Source organism: Oncorhynchus keta, chromosome 1 (genome assembly GCF_023373465.1).
Source record: "Oncorhynchus keta strain PuntledgeMale-10-30-2019 chromosome 1, Oket_V2, whole genome shotgun sequence".
NCBI lineage: Eukaryota > Metazoa > Chordata > Actinopteri > Salmoniformes > Salmonidae > Oncorhynchus > Oncorhynchus keta.
Window position 1 is genome coordinate 38,915,308 of NC_068421.1, and position 17,675 is coordinate 38,932,982.

The following is a 17,675-nucleotide window of genomic DNA, read 5'->3' on the forward strand; positions in this document are numbered from 1 at the left end:
CTGCCTTTCATTTCAAATCAAACTGTGTTTGTCACATTCTTCGTGAACAACAGGTGTAGACGAAAAGTGAAATGTTACTTAAGGGTCCTTTTCCCAAACAATATGAAAAATATATAACGAGGGAAAATAACATGGCTATATACAGGGAGTACTAGTTTTTTTTATTTTTTTTATTTATTTCACCTTTATTTAACCAGGTAGGCTAGTTGAGAACAAGTTCACATTTGCAACTGCGACCTGGCCAAGATAAAGCATAGCAATTCGACACATACAACAACACAGAGTTACATATGGAATAAACAAAACAGAACAAAAGAAAACAAAAAGTCTATGTACAGTGAGTGCAAAGCAGCCTACTTAGAGGAACAAAAATAAACTAAAAGCCATGGTACCAGAGTGTACTCTATTCATAGTTTTCAGATTTTGTTTTTTTCATATGGTGGCGAAGTAATTACAATATAGCAATTTAAACACTGGAATGGTAGAGGTGCAGACGATTAATGTGCAAGTAGAGATACTGGGGTGCAAAGGGGCAAGATAAATAAATAAATACTGTATGGGGAGGAGGTAGGTAGATAGATGGGCAGTTTACAGATGGTTTATGTACAGGTGCAGTGATCTGTGAGCTGCTCTAACAGCTGGTGCTTAAAGTTAGTGAGGGAGATATGAGTCTCCAGCTTCAGAGATTTTTGCAGTTCATTCCAGTCATTGGCAGCAGAGAACTGGAAGGAAAGACGACCAAGGCTTTGGGGGTGACAAGTGAGATATACCTGCTGGTGCGCGTGCTACAAGTGGGTGCTGCTATGCTGACCAATGCGCTGAGATAAGGCGGGGCTTTACCTAGCAGAGACTTGTAGATAACCTGTAGCCAGTGGGTTTGGTGACGAGTATGAAGCGAGGGCCAACCAACGAGAGCGTACAGGTTGCAATGGTGGGTAGTGTATGGGGCTTTGGTGACAAAACAGATAGCACTGTGATAGACTGCCTCCAGTTTGTTAAGTAGATTGTTTGAGTGTTTGCTATTTTATAGATGACATCACCAAAGTCGAGGATCGGTAGGATGGTCAGTTTTACGAGGGTATGTTTGGCAGCATGAGTGAAGGATGCTTTGTTGCAATATAGGAAGCCAATTCTAGATTTAATTTTGGATTGGAGATGTGAATCTGGAAGGAGAGTTTACAGTCTAACCAGACAACTAGGTATTTGTAGTTGTCCACGTATTCTAAGTCAGAGTCGTCCAGAGTAGTGATGCTGGACAGGTGAGCAGGTGCGGGCAGGGATCGGTTGAATAGCATGCATTTAGTTTCCCCTGCGTTTAAGAGCAGTTGGAGGCCACGGAAGGAGAGTTGTATGGCATTGAAGCTCGTCTGGAGGTTAGTTAACACAGTGTCCAAAGAGGGGCCAGAAGTATACAGAATGGTGTCGTCTGCGTAGAGGTGTACCAGAGAATCACCAGCAGCAAGAGCAACATCATTGATGTATACAGAGAAGAGAGTCGGCCCGAGGATTGAGCCCTGTGGCACCTCCATAGAGACTGCCAGAGGTCCGGAAAACAGGCCCTCCGATTTGACACACTGAACTCTGTCAGAGAAGTAGTTGGTAAACCAGGCGATGCAATCATTTGAGAAACCAAGGCTGTCGAGTCTGCCAGTACCGAGTCGAAGTGCTGGGATGCGAGGTAATTGAGGTAGTTATGTACATATATGTAGGGTTAAAGTAACTAGGCAACAGTATAGATAATAGACAGTAGCAGCAGTGTATGTGGTGAGTGTGAAAGTGTGTGTGTGTGTGTGTCAGTGGACGCTCCGCAGAGGAGGAAGGGGAGGACCATCCTTGTCACGACTTCTGCCGAAGTCGTTGCCTCTCCTTGTTCGGGCGGTGCTCGGCGTTTGACGTCACCGGTCTTCTAGCCATCATTGATCCTTTTTTCATTTTCCATTGGTTTTGTCTTGTCTTCCCACACACCTGTTTTCAATCCCATTCATTACCTGTTGTGTATTTAACCCTCTGTTTCCCCTCATGTCTTTGTCAGAGATTGTTTTATTGTCAGTGTAGTGTGATTTTTGTATAGGTGCGCGTCGGGTCTTCGTACCCATGTTTGTTTGTTTATGTACATTTAGTGTTATGGAGCATACTCCGTGGACTTTATTAAAAGACTCCATTTTACACTCCATTTGACTCTCATGTGCCTGACTTCACTGCCACCTATTACACCTATGCATGACAATCCTAGCCAGTGAATTTCATAAAATTACAAAAAATGAAAAAGTTATAATTAGTATATTATATTATTATATATTCACATCACCAAACAACTACCAGAGGACGTCCTCTAACCTATCAGAGCTCTTGCAGCATGAACTGACATGCCCACCCAATCAACGGATCAGAGAATGAATCTAGTAGTGAAAGCATAAGCTACAGCTAGCTAGCAGTGCAGTGAATAAAATGTGGTGAGTAGTTGACTCAAAGAGAGAGAAAGACAACATTTGAACAGTTTTGAACAAATGTATTTATTAAAAAATGAAGGAGAAGCAAGAGAGAGAGAAAGAAAGAGAGAGAGATAGCTATATTTTATTGTATTGTATGTTCACTTTCACTTAGCTAGCGAATGTAGCTAGCTAGTTTAGTCTTCTCAAACAGAGAAGGATGCTATGTTAACTAGCTGGCTATGGTTATTCAACACTGGAACTCTTCCAAGTCAAGGTAAGATTCTGGTTTTATTCATTTATTGCCATAGGTGCCCAACGGTATAACTGCTAAACTGCTTACACCCTAGATCAGCTAGATGCAGGCAAAAGTGTGCAAGGCAGTATTGAATGTGTCACGGTCTGTCACCTTGATTACTCAGATTTTTCTCTCGACCTGTGCACCTATGTTGTAAACTTTTACTCATGGACTAGGTTGTAGAAACCTCCTGATGGGTATAGGGAAAATGTGTGTATCATGTAGTAGGCTAAACCTATCCATGTACATTGAGCTGGGTGAATGGAATATAAATGACAGTCATCCTATATGCTGTAATAGAAATAAGGCCATGCTCATTAAAAAAATGTAGCGTCCTACCAACTGCCACTGCCCCATAGTGACCCCTCCCCCGTTCCATTTGTGCTTTACACACTTTTGTGGGTCAGTGGTTAGGTTTAATAGTGCTCTGCTTCAGCCTCTCCAACATAATTTGTGTAAGTGTGTGTGTTTATCGGGGGGTTGGATAATAGCAGAAGACAAATTTCCATCTCGTGTGGACTAATAAAGTATAACTTAAAATCTTATTGAATCATTTTCATGTCCAGGAAAAGCCATAATGGTGTGCAACATCTACCTGCTATGGAGGTCTGGGAGAAGGACCTACAAAGTGCATGGTTTGAATGGGATAAGACCACAATATGGGGCAATATTTCTGACTTTTCTAAGAGCCTCGCCAGTCAATTTATTAATTTTGACCCCAGGGCAAAAGCTCAAGATGAAGCTTGTGGATAGTGGTTTATTTATTGGCTGCACCCAATCTGAGGTGCATATGTTTTGGAGCTGTGTACTTTCTCTTTGGGTTCATGTTAATATTTGAAATATTATTCTTGTTTGTCTATCCCTCGTCCTGCTAGCTTGTAGCCCCAGCATTTCCTTATCTTATCAAGAGAGGGTCGGATTGTAACAGCAGACAAAAAAACAATTCTGAAGAGTTGGTTTGAACCCTTTGCAGATTTTGGTTGCTTATGTACTTGGAAAGATCCAGGGCCGGACTGTGTGGGGCCAAGTCTGAAACTCTGGTCAATTGGTCTCCCACTTGTAAGAGCTAATTTAACAACAGTGTTTGGTCTTGCGGATGGGAGAGAGCATTAACCTGCTCTGTCTTTTTTCTGTTTTCCTATGTGGCTCAGGATTGGTAGCCTTTGAGAATGACATTTGAATAGACCGATTTAATTTGGAAATACTGAAACATATTTGTTATTAATCTGTTTATTTTTTTCCTTTTTCATTTGTATGGTGTTCTTTTTGTTTTCACATTTTGCTTGTTTCTCCCTATTTAAACTGTATATATTTGTATGTATTATATCTTGACACTGTCTAGGATGGCTATTTCCAAACTGGGGTATTCGCAATGCCGTCGTGGGTACGCCAAATAAAAATGTGATTCACATTTTCAAACAGTCAGCTTATATTTTCCAACGGGTGATGTTTTTTTCTCGCCTGAGTAGCCTCATTTCACTGCCAAATTTTAATTAAACCATCTAGTGTTCAGCGAAATAACAACACAATGTCAAATACAGGTAGCCTCGTCAAATAATAAACATCCAATCACATTAACAGTTACTCTCTAGCGGGAATTCCACTAACTATGATTAAGAAGTTGGAGCTCTTCTGTCTGCATTAACAAGGACAACATACAGGTCTTTTCATCATTGTATGATTTTTTTGTTTGCAAATTAACTCAAGTTTACCGACAATTTCAAATGTGATATAGCAAAGCACCGGATGACAGAAACAACTGGATTCGTTATCCCTTTCATGCCCTGTCTCCAGTCCACTTACCTATATCTGAACAAGAGAGCCTCATCGAAATTGCAACAAGCGGTTCTGGGAAAATTGAATTTAATCAGAAGCCAATGGCAGATTTCTGAATAGGGCTGCGCTCAGAGTATCCTGCCTTGGCAAATCGCGCTGTTGTAATCACGTACCTATGTGAGAGGACTTCAGGAAACAGCAGAGAGAACAGTAGTGGAGAGGGTAGTCAATTTTAAGTTCCTTGGCGTACACATCACAGACAAACTGAATTGGTCCACCCACACAGACAACATCGTGAAGAAGGCGCAGAAGCGCCTCTTCAACCTCAGGAGGCTGAAGAAATTTGGCTTGTCACCAAAAGCACTCACAAACTTCTACAGATGCACAATCGAGAGCATCCTGGCGGGCTGTATCACCGCCTGGTACGGCAACTGCTCCGCCCACAACCGTAAGGCTCTCCAAAGGGTAGTGAGGTCTGCACAACTACCTGCCCTCCAGGACACCTACACCACCCGATGTCACAGGAAGGCCATAAAGATCATCAAGGACAACAACCATCCGAGCCACTGCCTGTTCACCCCGCTATCATCCAGAAGGCGAGGTCAGTACAGGTGCATCAAAGCTGGGACCGAGAGACTGAAAAAACAGCTTCTATCTCAAGGCCATCAGACTGTTAAACAGCCACCACTAACATTGAGTGGCTGCTGCCAACACACTGACTCAACTCCAGCAACTTTAATAATGGGAATGAATGGGAATTGATGTAAAATATATCACTAGCCACTTTAAACAATGCTACCTAATATAATGTGTACATACCCTACATTATTCATCTCATATGTATACGTATGTACTGTACTCTATATCATCTACTGCATCTTTATGTAATATATGTATCACTAGCCACTTTGTTTACGTACTCATCTCATATGTATATACTGTACTCGATACCATCTACTGTATCTTGCCTATGCCGCTCTGTACCATCACTCATTCATATATCTTTATGTACATATTCTTTATCCCCTCACACTTGTGTGTATAAGGTAGTAGTTTTGGAATTGTTAGTTAGATTACTTGTTGGTTATTACTGCATTGTCGGAACTAGAAGCACAAGCATTTCGCTACACTCGCATTAACATCTGCTAACCGTGTGTATGTGACAAATAACGTTTGATTTGATTTGATTTGATGTGCGTGGATTCTCAGCCCTCACTAGCATGAAAACGAAATACAGGCACAGACTGTGTGTTGGGAAATGATTTAAGACTGAGACTCTCTCCAATACAACCCAACATTGCAGAATGATGTGCATCTGTTCAAGCAGACCGTTCTCATTAACCTGTTGTGAGTTATTCACCATTTTTGATAAACAAATAAGGTTTTATATGTAAGCTGGCTAAGTAAAGAGAACAATTATTGATTATTATTAGATTATTATTTGTGCCCTGGTCCTATAAGAGCTTTGTCACTTCCCACACGCCGGGTTGTGACAAACTCACACTCATTCTTATGCTTAAGAAATGTATTGTATAGTGTTTGTGTGGCAGGCCTACAATGATGGCAAAACACAACATTTGAGAGTGCGCTGACCCTGGTGCTAGAGGGGGTACGCAGCTGGAGGTAGAATGTTTGAAGGGGTACGGCACGGCACTGTAAAAGGTTTGGGAACCACTGGTCTAGGAAAGGCAAGGAAAAACAGTCTCGATAAACATGTGACTAGAAACATTCATGGTTCACAGAGACAGCTGACAAATATCAAATGTTCTACCTATCAGACAGTAAGTCATAGTAGAGTGGGCGTAATCACAGTTTTTTACTTTGGATACAACAAGTAAGGTCATTTGGAAAAAATCGTAACTATTTCACTGCTCAAATGAAAGTAAATCAATAGGTTAATAGTGCTTAACAAAAGCCATACGTTGGACAAAGTGATATTCTGTCGTAGGTCCAGACAATTTATGAAAAGTCTTGAAGAAATAAACCCAGTCTCACAGAAGTAAATATACAGCTCTAAAAACATGAAATCTGTATTTTTAGTTGAAAGAACTTCTGCATATTGGTTGCAGGCATTATGCATTTCACATCTGTCTCACATTAGTATGACTAATTGAAAACAAATAAGCCTGATTTAATGCTAAATATTGCACAACTAGGGTATCAATATTCGTCACAGTCCCTGATTTAAATGGCCACTGTTGTGACTCTCCATATAAAAGTCAGTGCCATCTTTAGCCCATCTGTAATCAGGGCATCTCTTGGCATCTGTCTGTTAACAATGGATTATTGGCTTAGAATGTCTGGGAGGGGATGCTGAAATGTCCTCAGGGCAACACTAGCCGAGCGGTATGGAGGATGGAGGAGAAACTCCCCATAATAACCCACTCTGTAGCATCCACTAAAGAAAGAGGAGAGAGAAAGGAGAGAGTGCAAATTACAACTCCCACTAAATAAATCCACCTATCACTGCCACAGAGAGAAGCAAAATACCACTAAAAACAGTGTCCTGAGACTGTTAAAGAAAGAGAGGGAAGGAAAAGAGAGTGAAGGAGGGAGAGAGAAGGGAGGGAGCGGGAGAGACGGGGAGAGGGAGAGGAAAGGTATTCACAAAAGACACTCTCCAACATCATGGGAAAAACGATTTGGTGTCTAAAACAAATAGTATGTTGCAATTGCACAATCACCGTTCTCTCCTCTCCTTCCATCCAGAACTTTCCACCAGGCAACCAGTGAGAAGGAAGGGAGCAGTAAAACCACTTATTACACCATGTCTCTCAAATGACTGTAAGTCCATTGATGCCAAGGTCATTCATTTCAAGAAGCAGTGCAGCTTGTCTGGGTTTTGTTTCGGTGGACGCATGGCTCTCGACCTTCGCCTCTCCCGGGTCCATACGGGAGTTGCAGCAATGAGACAAGACTGTAACTACCAATTGGATACCACAAAATTGGGGAGAAAAATAAGTAAAACATTTGACCCCTTAAGATCCTAAGGTACCAGACTGCATTAAGCACAAGCTGACATGGTGAAATAATCACGTCAGGCACAGATCCACAACAGAATGCAATGACTGTATCAAGACACTAGTCAAATGAATACTGGGCGATTAATGGCGAATTGTTAAAAGACATTCTGAAACTGACATACTGAGGATTGTCTGACATTAATGATGAAATACTGTATCATCTCATTTGTTTAACATGTATGTTTGTATGTCCCTCACTTGATAATATTATTATATATTTTATAGCTACTCTTTTTGAAAAACAAGGTTGGAAGGTGAGAGGTTTTGGGGAGTATAGTGATACCTGTGATAGCCACTGTGGAAGAGGCATGCATGGTGTCTGTGTGATTGTATTCCTTCCAGTACCAGCCAGCCAGCCAACCAACCAGAACCCTGCACGCACACGCACATGCACACACAGACTCTAATGCCACAGATGAGGCTTATGAACTGTGGTTCTAGCTGTGACTTCACTTTGAGTGCCCTCTGGAGTGCAGTAAGCATGGCGACAGCCTCAATAACGACTTCCACGTGAACAGAATAACACCTGTCACCTCAGATAAACCGCTGCCATAAAGAGTGGGAAGTGCTGATTAAAATTCTCCAGCTATTGTTGGTGTTGATAGTTACTGCTCTGATCGGTCTGGTCCCTGTGACTGGACACTGTAGTCGTCTGTCCCTGGCAGCCACAGCTCTGATTAGATGTGTCTTTCCAGTCCCCCCCCCATAGTTAACAGTCCCCCCCATATGAACCTGTTTAATGCAACCCTGGCACTGTGATTTACTGCAAAGTCAATTCACAGTTAAATCCAATGCAGTGGAAGTCAATATAACGGAATACCAAGGCCAAACGCCTCTTGAACCAAAATTGATGTGGCAAAATGGTAAATACTGCGAGTAATTTTGAAACGTCTTGATATGTAATTGTGGTGAACAAAAGGGGAAAGTGGGCAGAAGCCTGTTCTGCTGTGATTTATGAGTGATGGGTTTCTATATATCTGTTGATAAACTTGTCTCAGGTTATAATGCGTTCCTGTTGGAAATATTAAACAGATGGTTAGGAAACACACACTGTTTCAAGCCCGCCTTGAACATCAACTGTAGTTTACAATGATAGCAAGTGTAATGATGTACGCTGAGAGTCGGGAAGAAAGTTCAGGGTGTGAATACATTTAATACATAAATGAATAAAACAAGACACACAAACAGCGCGCCGACATGAAACAGCAACAGTGATGACTGGAGAAGAAACCAAAGCGAGTGACATATAAAGGGCAGGTAATCAAGGAGGTGATGGAGTCCAGGTGAGTGTCATTCTGTGCGTAACGCCGTTGACAGGTATAGCCCTAACAAGCAGCCTGGTGACCTAGAGGCCATTTTTACAGCCATTTTTACTGATTATGTAGCAAAAGAAAAGGTAAGTACATCGGCCACTGAGCCTGTTGGACACTAAAAATATCTAAGATCAGGGCCTCTGGGGAGCAGAGAGGTCTTGTTCAAGTCTCGGGAAGATCTGATAAGGGGGTGCAGCTTGACCAGGTCAAAACGTTATCAATAAGGGGATGGACCATGAGATCGATTCAGAGTGCAACAGGAAGCCGAAGCAGCAAATGTGAGATGAGGTGGAGTATTAAACTCCTTTAATGGTAATGATAACTCCGTGCAAGCCCGCATTTTAAGAAGCATCACAACTGTTGGAGGATCACATCATATAGGCTGTTGACAAAAGTGTGAGGTGTTTAAGAGTTATTAAGTTGAATCTTCATTTGATATCTGTGTGCTTATCTAAGACATTTGCATAAATCAATACCAATGGAGGATTAGCAAGAAACTACTATATGAGTTGAGTGTAGATGTCAAGTCAGGACTCAAAACATCATCACAGGACCCAAGAACAAACTAGAACTTGATGGCTTGAGGGTTGCAATGGGGCTAGGTAAAGGACAGGTAAAGCATTGTCATTGTTGAAATGTGAAATATAGGCCAGTCTGTCTGTGGATGGACTGCTCAACTGCCATTTTGGTCAGCATTCTAGGCTAACTAATGCTATTCATGGTTGGCACATTTCATCAAAATATTATTTTGAAAGTTCGCTCTGGACTGATGCATTGTCATTGAGAGCTGATGAAGACGTAAAATAAAAAGGGCAATTATAGTGTCTTGGCAATACAATGACATTTCAAAAGGAGGCAAATAATTAGTAAGAAAACTTTTTGTCATCACTATGATGTTGCCAGATTGACTAGATGCTGTATAACGTTAGCTAGCTAGCTAGCTAAGATTGAGAGACCACCAGATTTTAGCCAGCTCATGTTATCGTTGCCAGCTACTTTTGATGAACTTTGCTAGCTAATGACAACATTGCCATTTATCTAAAGAAGGAATTTGACGACATGATAATGATGGCAAAGTTGTTTCCTACTACATATTCGCCTACTTTGTGGTCCTTCTGTGGCTCAGTTGGTAGAGCATGGCGCTTGTAACGCCAGGGTAGTGGGTTCGATTCCCGGGACCACCCATACGTAGAATGTATGCACACATGACTGTAAGTCGCTTTGGATAAAAGCGTCAGCTAAATGGCATTTATTATTATTATTATTATTATTACTTTAGCAATGTCATCGTATTTCCAGGACACTATAGTGTAATTTAAACTAAACACTCGTTAGACTCCGTCTAGAATGACATGACTTTTAGGCACCACTATAGCGCCGCTGGCAGAGGGCAGCCTGGGAATTTTCATAACAATGGCATGACGCGACCGATCATTTTGAATAATGGGATAATTAGGAGCACATCGCTCTCTCCCATCACTGGATTGAGGTACTTTTTCTGAGCCATATCTTGCACTGGCTCTGTGGTGTCCTGATCACGGCAGTCTGTCATTCAGACCTTACAGGGAAGTGGAAATTACAGCAAGACCGTAAGGTCTGAATCTTTAGGCTAGCCAAGGACTGAATCCTGGAGGAGAGAGATTTCTCCTCTTGCTGGATACAATAAAAGTGAGTTTGAAGTGTCACAAAGTAAAGGGACAAGTGAGATGCCTCACTTACATCACAGGTCTATTTCAGATATGCCTCCAAAATATCACAATGTGAGTAAACTGCAAAGGTTTCTGGGAAGTTTCACTGACAACAAATCAATCCCAATTTGGTGGTAGGTAGTAGTAGGTCTGTGGTGGTTAAGTGGACCATGCTGTTATGGGAAAATGTTGTAAATGTTTCTGAGTAAATGTCATCATAATGAACATCTTGTACATATTGCTCATATTTTTTAAAAATTAACTAAAAGAGTCACAATGGAGATCGTTTTCTAATGTGGACAATCATATTAGGGTGAGGAGTACTACAGTTGTAAGGACTATATAGTAATAGCTTCACTGTAATGACAATGTACATGCCTATAAAGTAACAATGTAAATACATGGTGTACACTTCACTTAATATAAAGTGGGACTGCAAAATTACATGACACCTTCTTTTATATTCTGGAGAGTAAAACAGAATGCCAGTGGTTATACACTGTTTAAAATGATGTCCACGTGCACATGTTCCAAAAAACATTTATTTCACTGAGTAAAATATGCATTAACAATGTCTCTCTCTTCTCTGTATACATATCTGTAGGCAGTAGTTTCGGTCCTTAATTGACGAAAACATTCCCAATGTCCTGAATCAGCATAACTAAGTGTAATTAACACAAGGGAATGCTTGGTGTAAAAAGTAAAGGCTATATAATTTCTTATTATCAGGTGATTTCATGTTAATTTCCTCCATTATAAACGGTCATCTGGCTCCATCTGCTCCACTCCAGTGTTTATCAGTGGTGGAGACGTGGAACAGTATAATGGATCAGACAGGCGTGGGTACATTACTACACCCAAGGTACGAAGTTACTGCCAACAAATCTGCCTAGCTACACAGCTATGTATGTCGAGGTAAACATCCCACGAAAACATCCATCTAGACACAAACATACACCAACAGAAAATACAAAACAAGTCATTCAATTACTCAGAGCATGTTTCAGGAGACCTTGATATTTCCTATGAATCCCTGAGATCTTGGTATAATCTTGTACAGTTAGACTGCTCACCAGGAAGGTTATATTGATATCCTATAAATTAACACTAAAACAGAATTCTTCATGACCTTAATCATGCTGAACTCAATAGAATTACCATGTATTGAATAATCCCAACAAAAACACAAGAATACACACATCATTTAATTGACCTATTTTCCAAATACCTTTTTGACCAACACGTTAGTATTAGTCTCCTTGAATTCTAAACAGGGCTGTTAGAAAAATGTCAAAAAACTTCAAAGTTGTGTTTCAATGTAAGCTTTCTGAGAGATTGCTTCACAGGGGTGAGCTTGCAGACTTTCTTAACAGTAGTTTTCTCCTGCAAACTGCAAGGAAAGATCAGCTTTGCTGCTTTGATGTCTGGAGCTAATCTCATTTTAGCTGTCATGGCCAAACACATTCAGTACTCAGTTTAGGAGGGTCAATTTTAGTCATAATCTGGACACCCTGTGCATGCACACTGGCTCTACTAAAGGATTAGAACTGAGTGCAGTGTAAATTACAAATAGGGTAACCAGTAGCCAGTACTCTGATTCATTCGTCCATTAACTTGAATACTTTAAATGCCAGTGCCAGTGCAGTGAACATTCTTTGTACAACGGCTGATGAAACTAACAGTGTAAAAGTGTGAAAAAATATGATCAGTGTATTATCCTGACAGTTGCTGGTTAAAAATACAATCTACATAGGATCTTCTATTTAGCAGGCTTTGCATGGGTTTAGTTTCGGCTTGCCTCATGACACCACAAGGTGGTATTTAAGCAATAATGCCAGAGAGAGTGTGGTATGTGGCCAATATACCACAGCTAAGGGCTGTTCTTATGTACGACGCAACGCGGCATGCCTGAATACAGTCCGTAGCCATATAACATTATATTGGCCATATAAATCAAATAAAATCAAATCAAATCCAATTTTATTTGTCACATACACATGGTTAGCAGATGTTAATGCGAGTGTAGCGAAATGCTTGTGCTTCTAGTTCCGACAATGCAGTGGTAACCAACAAGTAATCTAACTAACAATTCCAAAACTACTGTCTTATACCCAGTGTAAGGGGATAAAGAATATGTACATAAGGATATATGAATGAGTGATGGTACAGGGCAGCATACAGTAGATGGTATTGAGTACAGTATATACATATGAGATGAGTATGTAGACAAAGTAAACAAAGTGGCATAGTTAAAGTGGCTAGTGATACATGTATTACATAAGGATGCAGTCGATGATATAGAGTACAGTATATACGTATGCATATGAGATGAATAATGTAGGGTAAGTAACATTATATAAGGTAGCATTGTTTAAAGTGGCTAGTGATATATTTACATCATTTCCCATCAATTCCCATTATTAAAGTGGCTGGAGTTGGGTCAGTGTCAATGACAGTGTGTTGGCAGCAGCCACTCAATGTTAGTGGTGGCTGTTTAACAGTCTGATGGCCTTGAGATATACGTTGTTTTTCAGTCTCAAACCCCCAAGTTGCCTCATTGCTATTATAAACTGGTCAGCAACGTAATTAGAGCAGCAAAAATAAATGTTTTGTCATTCCCGTGGTATACAGTATTTTATAAAATGGCTTTCAGCCAATCAGCATTCAGGACTCGAATCACCCAGTTTAAAAAAGTTAGTATACTGTTGACCAATAACAAGGAGAGTTCCAAACCCAATTGCGAATAAAAGCTAGTTTTCAGGTTACACTAGGCTCCTCCGCTCTGGTCCCTTCCCACGCCACTCAGACTGCTCCCAGACAGCACTAGCAAAATGCTTGCTTGAAAATGTGTTTATTTCTAAAAAGCTTATTATTATTTATATATTTTTTGACCATTTTAATGTAAACCTATTTTATTTAATTATTTTTTCTTAAGGGGTGGATCAGCATTGAGGATAGATTGTTGCTTCCACCAAAGTAATTGTCTGCATCATTTCCAATCCCCCATATATTTTGTGGGGTAAATACAGTATATGGATCCATATACATACACATACCAATATAGACATACATGCTTATTTTTTTAGAATATACCTTAATTGTTCTCCACAAACCCTTCCACCCTTCCCCCAATTGGAGTAAACTAATAAACAATAACACTTAGGCTTCTACCTTCAGTTTACACATTTTAAAGACACAATCTATTTGACAAAAGTTATGTTTTGTTTGTTTTTAGTCCTTCCTCTATTTCTGGTGTCCATCAGTTTGATTTCTATTTGTAACTGTGTTATTTCGCAACATTTCTGAACCTATATACATTTTAAGGACCCTGTATGTTTTACATTGGTTATCTTGTTATTAGTCCCATCCTTCAGCTCCATTCAACCCCTCCCATCTCTCAACACCATCCATTTTGTATTTCTATTTTCCATATATTTTTCAACTGTGCTGCTTGACAAAAGTACTGAACCTTTGTATTCTCATAGCTTCTACAAATTGTAAATTAAAAAATAAACATTTTTGCTAAAATAATTATTATATTATTGATTGATTGACTATGGCTTTTCAAAGCACCCAGTATTGCTATCTGCAGTGTTAGTTCTAGGCAAATGTTGCAACTCATCAGCCATTCCTGGACCTGTGACCAAAAATGAGCTACATATGGACAATACCAAAATAAATGATCTAATGACTCTGCCTCCTCACAGCAAAATCTGCAGGCTGGGAAGATTGTATCCCCCATAAAAATAATATTCTATTGGTTGAAAGAATTTTGTATAGTAATTTAAATTGAAAAATTTGAAGTTTTGAATCTGGCTTTGTTTTGCGTATCAATTCATAAACCATGTGCCATGGAATGGGTACATCGAAAATCTCTTTCCAACTATTTTGCAATTTATATGGCACATCTGTCAGTTTTTTGGTCCTTAAATGAAATTGGTATATGTTTTTATTTATCACACTTTTCTTTAACCATTTATGTTCTTTTGGGTAGAGCAGACATTTCCATATGTCTGTGTTAGCTGCATGTGTCATATAACTCAACCAGTCCTATTTATGATATCATTCACAAAGATTATACTTTAAAAATATATATATATTTCTTCGAAAAATATGTTTTTTTAATCAATTAGCATATGAGTTTAACCACAATATTTGTTGTATTATTTGTTCTGTCTTTTCAGGTAGATTTAACTGAAATAGCAACTAACTTTCTTAGGCTTGTTTAAAAAATAACAATATTTTGGAGATTATTTAATTTTCAAACAGCCGAAAGTAAGCAGGTGTAATCTGAATAAAGGGAAAAAGGCCATTTTTGAACATAGGATGAGACATTCCTACCAATTCCCAAATGAAACAGATTGGATTTAAATATAACTTTTGTATGACTGGTGCCTTTAGTGATAGGTCTAATGCTTTAATATTTAATTATCTCTGCCCTCTGAATGTATATTTGTTATATAAATAGGCCCTATTCATTTTGTCTGGCTTCACATTCCAAATAAAATGTAATATTTTTTGTTCATATAATTTAAAAAGCAGGTCACTGGGTGTAGGCAAAACTATAACCAAATAGGTAAACTGTGATATGACTAAAGAGTTCATCAGGGTGATTTTTCCACAAATAGAGAGGTATTTTCCTTTCCATGGTAGCAAGATCTTATATATTTTGCTAACTTTATATAAAAATGTATTGGAGTGAGATCATTTCTTTCTTTTGGGATTTGTATACTGAGTATGTCCACATTTCCGTCAGACCATTTAATTGGTAAACTACACAGTAATGTAAATTTACATTTTTTTGTGATCCAATACATAATATAGTACACTTATCATAATTTGGTTTTAATCCAGCGAGGATAGCAAAAGTCCTCTATGAAGCTGTGGAGAGATTCTAATTGTGGTTATAAAAGAAAACATGAATCATCAGCGTACAATGATACCTTCGTTTTTAAGCCAGAGATTTCTAATCCCTTAATAGTATTGTATGATCTACTTTTAACAGCTAACATTTGGCAATGGCAATAATAAATAGATATGCCGATAGTGGACAACCTTGCTTTACTCCTCTAGATAGTTTCAAACTTTCTGAGATGTAGCCATTATTTACTATTTTACACCTAGGGTTACTACACATAACTTTAACCCATTTTATAAGAGATTCCCCAAAATGTAAATATTCTAGGAATTTATATATAAACCAGTCATACTTTATCAAAATCCTTTTTAAAATCAGCTTTGAAAACCAGGCCTGGTGTCCCCGACATTTCATAGTATTCTATTGTTTCCAATACTTGTCTTATATTATCTCCAATGTATCCGCCATGTAAAAAACCTGTCTGATTAGAATGAATAATATCTGACAATACTTTTTTAAATTCTATGCGCAAAGCATTTTGCTAGGATTTTTGCATCACATCACTGAAGTGTAAGAGGTCTCCAATTGTTTTTTAATGGACTGGATCTTTATGTATACCACTTGGGTCCTGTTTCAATAATAATGATATCAGACCTTCTTGATGCATGTCTGATAATCTACCATTTATATAGGAGTGGTTAAAGCATGCTAATAATGGTATTCTGAGTATATCAAAAACGTTTTGTATACTTCCACTGGTATGCCATCCAGCCCTGGAGTTTTCCCAGCCTTAAAGGCTTTCATTGCATCAAATCAAATCAGTTTATTTGTCACGTGTGCTGAATACAACAGGTGTAGATCTTACAGTGAAATGCTTACTTACAGGCTCTGACCAATAGTGCAAAAAAAGGTATTATGTGAACAATAGGTAGGTAAAGAAATAAAACAACATAGCCTGGTTCCTCTCTAGGTTTCTTCCTAGGTTTTGGCCTTTCTAGGGAGTTTTTCCCAGCCACCGTGCTTCTACACCTGCATTGCTTGCTGTTTGGGGTTTTAGGCTGGGTTTCTGTACAGCACTTTGAGATATCAGCTGATGTACGAAGGGCTATATAAACACATTTGATTTGATTTGACTAGCTTGATTAATCCTCCGCTATGTATATCTCACTAGGTCAGGGTATGTAAGTCTCCATATATCCACTAATTCCAATTTAACCATGACATTCATGATTTTCTTTAAGTGCCTGAGGGTGATAGATTGTAGTGTGATTTTCTTTCCGGTCCATAGAGGTATTTAAGACCGTATTAAAATCTCCCACCATAATAATAGAGTCTAGTGTTGCTTTTAGAGTTGCTAAATTCGTATATATATTTTCAAAGAAGCTTTCATCATCATTATTTGGACCTTATAGGTTAATAAGCCATATATGTTTATTGTCCGATGATATATTTAAAATAATCCATCTACCTTGATGATCTGTTTGGACAATTTATACATTTGGATCAAAATTACTGTTAATGTTTCTGTTCTTTTTCCGCAAAATTTCATCTAAAATGGTTGAATGAGTTTCCTGTAAACAATAGATATTATATTCCTTTTCTATTAGCCAGGTAAATACTGATCTTCTTTTCTTATTATCTGCTAAACTATTATAGTTTTAACGGGCTACACTTAATTCACCACTTACAATAATCAGACACTACTTTCAATTCTATTTATCAAAATATATGTTTGTAAACATACCATTAAAAAGTAACATGATATTTGAGTGTCTACATAGCTGTACCATGAAATTTAAAAATCTGATATATCATTTATTTTAAAAATGTAGTTCCCCATGATAGGACAGTAAATAAATCAAATGTATAGTTTATTTTAAAACAGTTCCACTATGATAGGACAATAAATAAATAAATAAGACATAGAATTCATTATAAAAAGTATATCCATCATCTGAGCAAAATTGAAAGCTCTCTCACACTCCAGCTCACAGCAATACATTGGTTCTGGGATATGCAAACATTTCCTTTCTCACTCAACGCCACACTTTCCCAAACAAAAAAACACACACCATCCATCCACATATACTGCGCCTTCTGTTTACTGAGTTTTTATCTTCACCATGTTGAATTAGTGCTTTTGTGTTCCAATTAGTTATATTTGAATATATATAGAAAAGCTCTATTTTTTATTGTATTATTACAAATCAGTAACCGGGCTAGAATTGTGTTTCATTATTTTCCTCGTCAGTAAGAACTTTGTAATTTTTGGAGTAGCCTTTGTGTCTTT

At 38.7% G+C, this 17,675-nt stretch overlaps 1 protein-coding gene across 1 annotated transcript in view; it reads right to left on the minus strand.

Moving 5' to 3' along the window:
• Positions 1-17,675, minus strand: part of LOC118384704 (limbic system-associated membrane protein-like) — a 1,031,328-nt gene that overhangs the window by 527,080 nt on the left and 486,573 nt on the right. The window lies entirely within an intron of this gene.